Here is a 9,118-nt window from a genome sequence, read left to right as displayed (position 1 = left end):
CTGTTTTTCTTCAACCATAAAAGGCAGACTAAAATAGTAGTGAAAGCTTTTGTAGACATGACAATAAAGGCAAAAAGCATAGAGTAAGTCATTGCTAGGCTTAATCAAAATCATACAACAGAGTTATTATCACTAATATGAAAGGAATGTTTACAAATCCATATGGAAGTAGAAGATGAGCACCCCATGAGAGCTGGGCAAAGGACATAAAGAGTTCAGAAAAGAATATCAAATAGTCAACAGCCGTAACTACAAAAAGCCAACAAAAAAACAATAGTGGTCAAAAAATGCAAATTAAATCAGTGGAGGTATTATCTCTCAGGTTGACAAAACACTAAAAAGAACGTCGCCCATTAAGAAGGAGGCTCAGGAGAAATGGACCCTCACATAGAGCTGGCGGAATAGAAAGTGTGGCAGCCAGCCAAGACCTGGAGACGCTGGGGCTTATCACTGTTTCCTTGGATCCGATCTGTCTGGGGAGAGACATGGCCAGGATCCAGCTCTGGATTCCCACCTGGGGAAGTCCAGGGAGGAAAGGCTCCCAGTCACATGCCATCGTGGACATTCACCCTACACCCCATACGTGGAGAAGGACAACTCAGCCCTCCTCCTGCCCCCATAATACTAAAGGATGCTGTCAGGGCCCTTCTGGAGCAGCAGGACAGCTTGGTGCCACCAGACTCAGCAAGGAAACCATGGTCCACCCAGGGGCCTCTTGCCACCAGCCAGCATCCCTCACTGAGTCACAGTCTCCTCAATTAAGTAGGGATAATTCCACCTGCTCTGCCAGTCCCCTCCCCCCAGGATTGTTGTGAGGCTCACATGAGATGAGGAACAAATGGGGAAACATTTGCAATATACATGAGAGATTACTAAAATCTCTGATATATGAAAGTTCTTGAAATAGAAAATGATTAACATTTCGAAAGAAAAAGGACAAAAGACATGAAGACATAGAACAACAAATGACCGACAGCAGCAAGTGGGATTCAGCCTCACTCGTGATGAAAGCAAAGCATCAGTGAGTCACTGTGTTCACTTATAAAACTGGCCCGAATGAGTGATGATACCCAGAGCTGGCGAAGACGGGAAGTGAGCCCGCCACAGTGGGAGTGGGGGACTGTAAATGGATATAGTCTTTCAGATTACTATGTCTATATGTGCCAAAAGCATTAGATTCAGTAATCCTATTTTTGGAAGTTTATCCTAAAGAAATAACCAGATAAATGTTCGAAGAGGTAAGGTGTTCCTCACTATGATATTTTCAAAGGTGAGCTTTGTTAAATTATGATACCTCTGCATAATGGAATTGTGTGGCCCTATTGAAAATGATATGAGGACATCCCTGGTGGTTCAGTGGCTTAAGACCCTGTGCTCCCAATGCAGAGGGCCTGGGTTCCATCCCTGGTCAGGGAACTAGATCCCACATACTGCCCCCAAGACCCAGCACAGCCAAATAAATAATTTTAAAAAATGATGATATGAATCTAAAGTCCCTGACAAGGAAGGATGTCCACAGTCTGTCAAATAAAAGCAAAGGTGGTTGCAATTACATTTCTGCATGATAGAATTTTGGTTTTACAGTGAGCATGTGTTGCTTTAATAAAAATACATAAAAGTCACACCTTTTTATTTTGAAAAGACAAATACAATGTTTGGAAGCAGTATATAACATTAGTGACTAAGCTCTGAGTGGGAGGTTATGATTTGCCTTCATCTACTATTTCCTTAATTTAAATTTTTGTATGAATATTAATTTTACAATCAGAAGAAAACATTGGGGAAGGGAGCATTTTCCCACAAGCTCTGGCTGGGGCAAATCATTTTTTTAAAATAATTTTTCTGGCTGTGCTGGGCCTTCATTACTGCGGCGGGCTTTCTCTGGTTGCAGAGAGCAGGGGCTACTCTCTAGCTGCAGTCTGCAGGCTTTTCACTGCGGTGGCTTCTCTTGTTGCAGAGCACGGGCTCTCGGGGTGCTCGGGCTTCAGTAGTTGCAGCAAGCAGGCTCAGTGGTTGTGGCACATGGGCCCCGCAGCATGTGGGATCTTCCTGGACCAGGGTTCAAACCTGTGTCCCCTGCGTTGGTAGGTGGATTCTTAACCACTGGACCACCAGGGAAGTCCCCCAAATCATTTCTATGTTAACTCTTCACTCATTGTCATTCCTGGTTTCCTGAAGAGCCCACAGCTTGTTTTTCTAGAGTTAACTGTTCTGCTCGGGGGATGATCCCTGGCCTGACTCATGTTTCCACAGAGTCCACAGCCCAGGCCCCTCCCAGGGATGAGAAAGCTTTCGCACTTTGGGAAGAGAAACTAGGGAGGGAAGGGCCTCCCTTAGGCCCCGTCAGGGAATGGATGAGGTGACCGATGGGTGACATGGTGACAGGAGGGTCAAGGCAGGGGGAAGCTGACTTTTGCTGCCAGAGGGCTGGGTGGTGGCCCTTACAGCCCCACCTGGAGCGGGTATAAGGGACAGATGGGTGTGGGTGAGAATGCCCTGGAATGGAGGTAGTGTTACTGGTGAGGGGGTAGGGATATGTGTGAGATGTCTTGAAACTGCCTGGAAGGACGTTTACTAACCCTCCTGGGTGGGGCGGGTGGGGGGCAAGGCCCCAGGTGGGCTTGTGTCCAGGTCTGAGACATTGAGCAAGCTCCTCAGCACAGCCAAGAGAGGAGGAGCTCAGGCTCCCAGGCTGGAGGGTGGTGAGGGGAATCTGGAAGGAGAGGCGGTAACATGGAGGAAGGTGATGTCCCCCTCCCCCTCCCATGTCCCTGAGATTCACACAAACCATGGGATGCTCCCTGCAGCTGAGTTTCTTGTGCACAACAGGTGAGGGCTGAAGTTTTGCACTGAAGCTGACAAAGGTGTCCCTGAAGTGCCAGAGATGGGAGGCCTCCTGCCTCGCCCAGCTCCTTCCTGAGCTCCCTGCAGCTCCTCTTTCAGCACAAGCCAGCCCACAAAGGTCAAAGGTATGGAATTCATCCCTCAGTTGCACTGTCTGTTTCGGGTCCGTCTGGTTCACCACTTGGCTCTGGCTGCCTGGCACAGGCCCGGGCACATCCGTGGGGGCCTCTGTTTTGGGTGGGAGCTGGAGAGTGTGTCAGTTGACCTGAAGTCTGGAGGCCATGGGGACTGAAGGAGCAGGGACAGGGCCCCTTCCCTGCGGTGACCCCTGCCAGACAATGGCGACTGTAGATCAGAGCTCCTCCCCCACCCCCAGAATGAAACTTAAGGTGCCCCCCACCATGTGGAGGGCAGGTTTGGGGATACCAGAAGGAGAAGGGGGCAGCATCCTGAATGGACCATTTCCCAAACAATAGAACATTTCTGGAATCCACTCAGTTACCGTGAAGTGACAGAATTTAGTTTTCTCCTCTGGTGGAAGTGGACATTTGTAAACAAAGTCAGAATCTGTTAAGAAGAAATAGTGGCAATTACTTCTCTGCCTTTCCCTGTAGTCGGGAAGTCGGTGCCTGCTTCACAAGGGCAGTCTCGCAGGGAGACAGCACTGGCCAGGGGCTACCACTGTGGGGTGGCTACCCAGTGGGGTGTGCCCGGCATCACATGCCTCCTGCCCGCCTTACTATGAAGGTAGAATGAATACTGTGACACATCAGAGCCCACCTCATTCTTCTTAGGGCATGTCCATGCTTCCTTTTAATGAGAATGGTAAAATCAGAGAAAGGAGGGGAGCTTGGGGACCTAGGAAATCAGAGAGACCCGTTTCTCGGATGAGGGGACTGAGGCCCGGTGAGGAGAAAAGATGAGCCAAAGTCTCAGGTCGAGGCTGTCTGACTCGCTCCTCTTACCTGCCCGCCCCCCACCCCCCGCACGCCCACCCAGGAAGCTAAGATGTTTGACTGAAACTCCTAGTGTTTTGTCCTGCACCCACACCTCCCCTCCCCATTCCCCACAGGTGTTAGGGTCTAGATACAACATTGGGGCCTGTGGAGGAGGACAACCCTGCCACCTGCTTTTCCCCAGGGCTTCTGGATTCCCTGGGGAAAGGGTGTCACCTCCTAAGGAAACAGCTGGTCAGTTAGGGGTGGGGCCGCCCAGCCCTCCCAGATTTAGGAATCAGGTCCGTCAGGGCTGGAAGCAGCTGAAGAACTTGATTTGACAGTAGTTCCTACCCAGAGGCCTTCCTCAGCATGACCTGGAGAGCCTTAGGAAGCCCACATGCCCAAGTCCAGCCCCCAGAGATTCTGACTTAATAGGGTCTGGGTTAAGAAACCTCAGCTAGACCAGCTACTTCATGAGAAGTGTTTGAGCATGCCTGGGCCCCTGGCTGCAGCTCCAGTCACTGTTCTTTGAGAGGCTCCTCATTCCCTCCAGGGCCACCCCTCCCTCAACACACACACCCACACCTGCTGGCTCTGCATCCTATTCTTGCTCTTTTTAGTCACTGTTCGGGGAATATCTGTGTGCTCTCAGATCCATCTCTTCACTTCAAATTTCTATCACTCTAGATTCTTTCCCCTACCCCTGGAACTCTGAATGGTTAGTACTCACATGCAGGTTTTCATTAGAATCTGGGGTGTGCTAGATGGGGGAACCTCACAGATGGTACTCAAGCCTAGACATTTGGTTGGTCTGGGGCAGGGGAATCCCAGGGATGGGGTCGCACAGAGTCAGACACGACTGAAGTGACTTAGCAGGAGCAGGAGCAGGGGCAAGGCTGGGTCCTTTTCTTGTTGGTTTTTACATTCTCCCCTTGCTATTTTTTTTTTCCCACCTCTGAGGCATTTTATTTGTATGTCTTACATCCCCAGGCTTCCCTGGTGGCTCGGATGGTAAACCATTTCCCTACAATGCAGGAGACTGGGGTTCAATTCCCTGGGTCGGGAGGATCCTCTGGAGAAGGAAATGGCAACCCACTCCAGTACTCTTGTCTGGAAAATCCCATGGACAGAGGAACATGGTAGGCTACAGTCCATGGGGTCACAAAGAGTCGGACACGACTGAGTGACTTCACTTTCACTTACATCCCTAGAAAAAGAATCCAAGGATTTTCCCTCCTGTGCATTTTTGTCTTGCTTCTTCATGGTCCATGATGCCAGCTGAGGTTGTCAGTACAATGAAACCAAATTGATAGGATGGGAGCAGGTTATTCTGCCATTTTTCTAGATCTTTGAGTTGCACATCAAATCTGGGGCTGATCACTCCACACTTATTTGGCCTGCCTGTGAGGTTCACAACAATTTTCCCAGCCCTGTGAGTGATCATCAATGATTTCAAATTCGCCAGTGTAACCATGCTTCATCATCACAGTTGGAAACCTGACGATGACTTTGGAGTACGGCCTAAAAGGACCTGCTGTTTGTCTCTCTTTTCGGCACTGTTGATACTAGAGAGCATCAGCCAGGACATTCATGCGCACCATTCTGGCGGCATGGAAAGATGGTGGATCGAGCTCTCCTCACTTTTTATTTGAACATTTTCAAACTCAGAGAATGCAGATTTACCCTTTCCTTAGAGCGAACCTATTGTTACTTTAAAAATTTAGTTTATTTATCTGGTTGCGCTGGGTCTTTGTTGCTGTGCACAGGCTTTGTCTAGTTGTGGCAAAGGGGGAGTCTGGTCTTCATTGCAGTGTGCGGGCTTCTTGTGGGGGTGGCTTCTGCCATTGTAGAGCACAGGTTCTAGGGTGTGTGGACTTGGTGGCTAAGCATGGGCTTTAGTTGCTCTGTGGCGTGTGGAATCTTCCTGGACCTGGGATTGAACTCATGTCCCCTGTGTTGGCAGGCGGAATCTTACCCACTGGACCACCACTGGATTCTTACCCAATATCAGACCACTGGACCAGTATTGTTACATCTTTGCCATATTTGCTTTACCTGTGAGTATACATTTCTTTTTTTGGCTGAACCATTTGAAGTTCCTGTGTAAGATTCTATCTCCCTAAATATTTCAGCATGAAATATCTAGAAATAAGATCATTTTTTTTCTGCATAGCCAAAATCACATTTTCACACCTAAGCAAAATAGCAGTAATTCCTTAAGTAACTCCTAGCATCCAGTTTATGTTCGGATGTTCTCAGTTTGTCCCCTCTTCAGGTTTGTTCTTTCTCCCTTCCCTCCCTTCTGTTCTCTTTTCCATTCTAGGATCTAACCAAGGCCCATGTGTTACATTCGGTTCTATCTCTGATGTCTCTTTTCCACTAAAACACATTTCTAAAAAAATTTGATTCACTTTGAACTATCTAGGCCAGTCCTTACAGAATCCTACTTTCTGGACTTGACTGACTGCTTCTTCATGGTGTCACTCACTTGTTTCTGTCTCTACTTTCTGCAGTTGTGGACAGAGGCTCGAATGGACACAGGTGAGACCTCCGGCAGGTCCGTTCCCAGGGTAGCGTATCCTGCATCTCCTTGTTGCAGGCCGGCCAACTACCCAGTGTTACTGGTGCTGCTTCCTCGCCTGGTGAAAACAGTGACTGTCTTCTTCCCTAAAACCCTTTCCCCCAGTGGTTTTAGCATCACTGATGATCCTTGCCTGGATCATTTATTTTATTAGCAGTGGCAAGGTGATAATGTGCCTCTGTCTCTCATTCTGTCTACATATATGACCGGCATTCTTCTTTAAAGAGGAAGAACTTTTCTTCCTTGCTGCCCCACCCGGCCCAACCCTGTCTCACCTTAGGACTCACAGATTATTTCTTATTCAATATGTTGGTATTTCAATAAGGTCGTTCTTTCAGATACTCAAATTGATTCAGATGAACAGGTCCAGTTCAAATTAACATGGGGGTTTTCTTACCTTCTTTTATTTTACACTCACATCTTTTTTTTTTTTTTCCTCTTAGGGTGAAAATCTTGGTTCTTGTAAGATGAATATATTTATTTAGTCATTTGCATTATCTAAAAACATACAGCTGTTTCCAGTTTTAACCCAGATTGCAACTAATAATTAACCTGCTGGGAAAGGTTCCCAATTAATACTTCTCTGTATGCTTTGAATACATCTCATGAAGAATGTACAGAGTATGTTTCAAAATTGACAGGAATTATTCTTTTCTAAGTGTGGTTATTAATTTGATATGCATTGGATTTATTTGTACTTTCATAAATTTGATTTTAGGAATTGCCTTTTTCCTTCCTTTTTCTTAAAAATTATTTTTGAATAAGTCATTGGCTTGGTTTAAAAGTCAGAACTATGTAAGAAGGCATAACTCATGGTTTCCATTCATACTCTGTGGAGTGTGGGGAATTGTTTTCTTAGTTTCTGGTTTATCTTTCTTAGGTTTCTTTTTGCAAAAATGAGCAAATATATATAGATATTCTTATATCTGCTTTCTTACACGAAAAGTTAGAATTCTGTATACAATGTTCTAGACCTTTCTTTTTTCACAGACAATATATCCTAGAAATGTCTCCATCTCAGCTTATAGAGTTCATTCTAATATTTTTTTAACTCATTAAAAAATTACTTTTGGCTGTGTTGGGTCTTCACTGCTGTGTGTGGGCTTTCTCTAGCTGCGGCAAGGGGGGCCCTGCTCTAGTTGCAGGGCACTGTCTCCTCTCCTTGCAGCACATGGGCTCAGTAGTTCCTGCTCTCGGGTTTCGTTGCTCTGCAGAATGTGTAATCTTCCCAAATCAGACACTGAACCTGTGTCCCCTGCATCGGCAGGTGGATTCTTAACCACTGGCCCACCAGGGAAGTTCTTCTTTTACATGGTTGCCTCTCCATAAAGCCACATATTCTACCATGGGGATAGAGCATAATGTGTTCAATAAGCTTTCTACTGATCAATATTGGGGCTACTTTTAATCTTCTGCTGTAATAACAGTACCGCAGTAGATAACCCAGCACTTGCAGTGTTTTAGTATTTGTGGACATACATCTTAGGAGTTGATTCCTAGAAGTGGTTTGATAAGTCAAAGGGAAACTGCATATTTAGTTCCCCCCCACCACCAAATTCCCCTCCACAGCAGTTGCTATGCAATTTTTTACCCACTAGAAAACTATGAGAGTGTGTGTTTTATCACAGCTTGCCAACAGAATGTTTTGCGCAGCGTTTTTGGATTTGTTCCATTCTAATTAGTGAGAAATTGTGGTTTTAATATGCTTTTCTCTTGAAATAACGATGAGCATTTTTTCACATATTTAAAGACCACCTGTGTATCTTTTTGTGTGAATTTTCTACTTGTTTACTTGCCACTTATTTCTGAGGGTTTTTTTAAAATCCTTTTCTTAGCTTTTAAAAATCATTTATATATTAAAGACACTGGCCCTTTGTGATGCAAATTGGAAATATTTTCTCCCAATTTGTCCTTTGTTAATTTTTGTTTTTTCCCATGGAGTTCTGTTCCTTGCTATGATGTTGTCTTTATTTTTTTTTTTTTTACAGCTCTGAATTTTGAGTCAGAGTTGGCCTCTCCCACCCCAAAATTGGAAAGGAATTCACCCATGTTTTCTTTCAGTACTCGTTTCATTTCTTTACACTTGGGTGTGATACATTTGTTGTTTAATATGTGGTATGTGTGTGGTATGAGGTATGGATCCAAATTTATCTTTTTCCAAATGGCCATCCAGTTGTCACTCCACCACTTATTAAGGAATCTATCTTTGCTGTGATGACTTGAGATGCCCCCTTCATCCGGAATCAAATTTCCAAATGTATTCGGGCCTCTTACTGGCCGAGAATCTAGTATGTTCCTTTGATCAGTCTGTCTCTTCAAGCATCAGTACAACCTTCTGCATTATGTAGACTTTATCATGTATGTTTTAATATCTAGTAGGATGTCCTGCCTTTTACTTTTCTGTTTTCAGGGTTTTTGTTTTCTTTACTTTGTATGCATGAGATTTAGAATTAACTATATAGCTTCAGAAAAAAAGTTGGTATTTTTTATTGAGATTGAATTAAATTCATATATTAATTTGGATGTAACTGGGATCTTTATGATGTTGAATCATCCTATCCAATAGCAAGGAAGACCTACACATTTGTCTTTTTGTATTATTTTAAGGTTTAGCCCATATCTTGTTAAATTTGTTCTTTAGTATTTTATTTGCTGCTAAAGAAGTTATTTCTTCCATAGGAGGTCATATCTTCCAATTGGTTATGCAAAATTTATTTTTTTTGAACAGTTCCTTGTATGATTCTAAGGTACAGCC

The 9,118-nt window shown here is 44.9% G+C and overlaps 1 long non-coding RNA gene across 1 annotated transcript; it reads left to right on the top strand.

Annotated features, from left to right (window-relative positions):
• Nucleotides 1–2,298: 2,298 nt before the first annotated feature.
• On the top strand, nt 2,299–6,863 carry LOC122694743. Its single transcript, XR_006341228.1, has 4 exons — nt 2,299–2,359; nt 2,830–2,969; nt 5,746–5,839; nt 6,296–6,863. It is a non-coding gene; the product is annotated as an uncharacterized LOC122694743 (long non-coding RNA).
• Nucleotides 6,864–9,118: the final 2,255 nt, after the last annotated feature.

This window comes from Cervus elaphus, chromosome 5 (assembly GCF_910594005.1).
Source record: "Cervus elaphus chromosome 5, mCerEla1.1, whole genome shotgun sequence".
NCBI classification, from domain to species: domain Eukaryota; kingdom Metazoa; phylum Chordata; class Mammalia; order Artiodactyla; family Cervidae; genus Cervus; species Cervus elaphus.
This window is presented reverse-complemented; position numbering and strand designations above follow the sequence as displayed.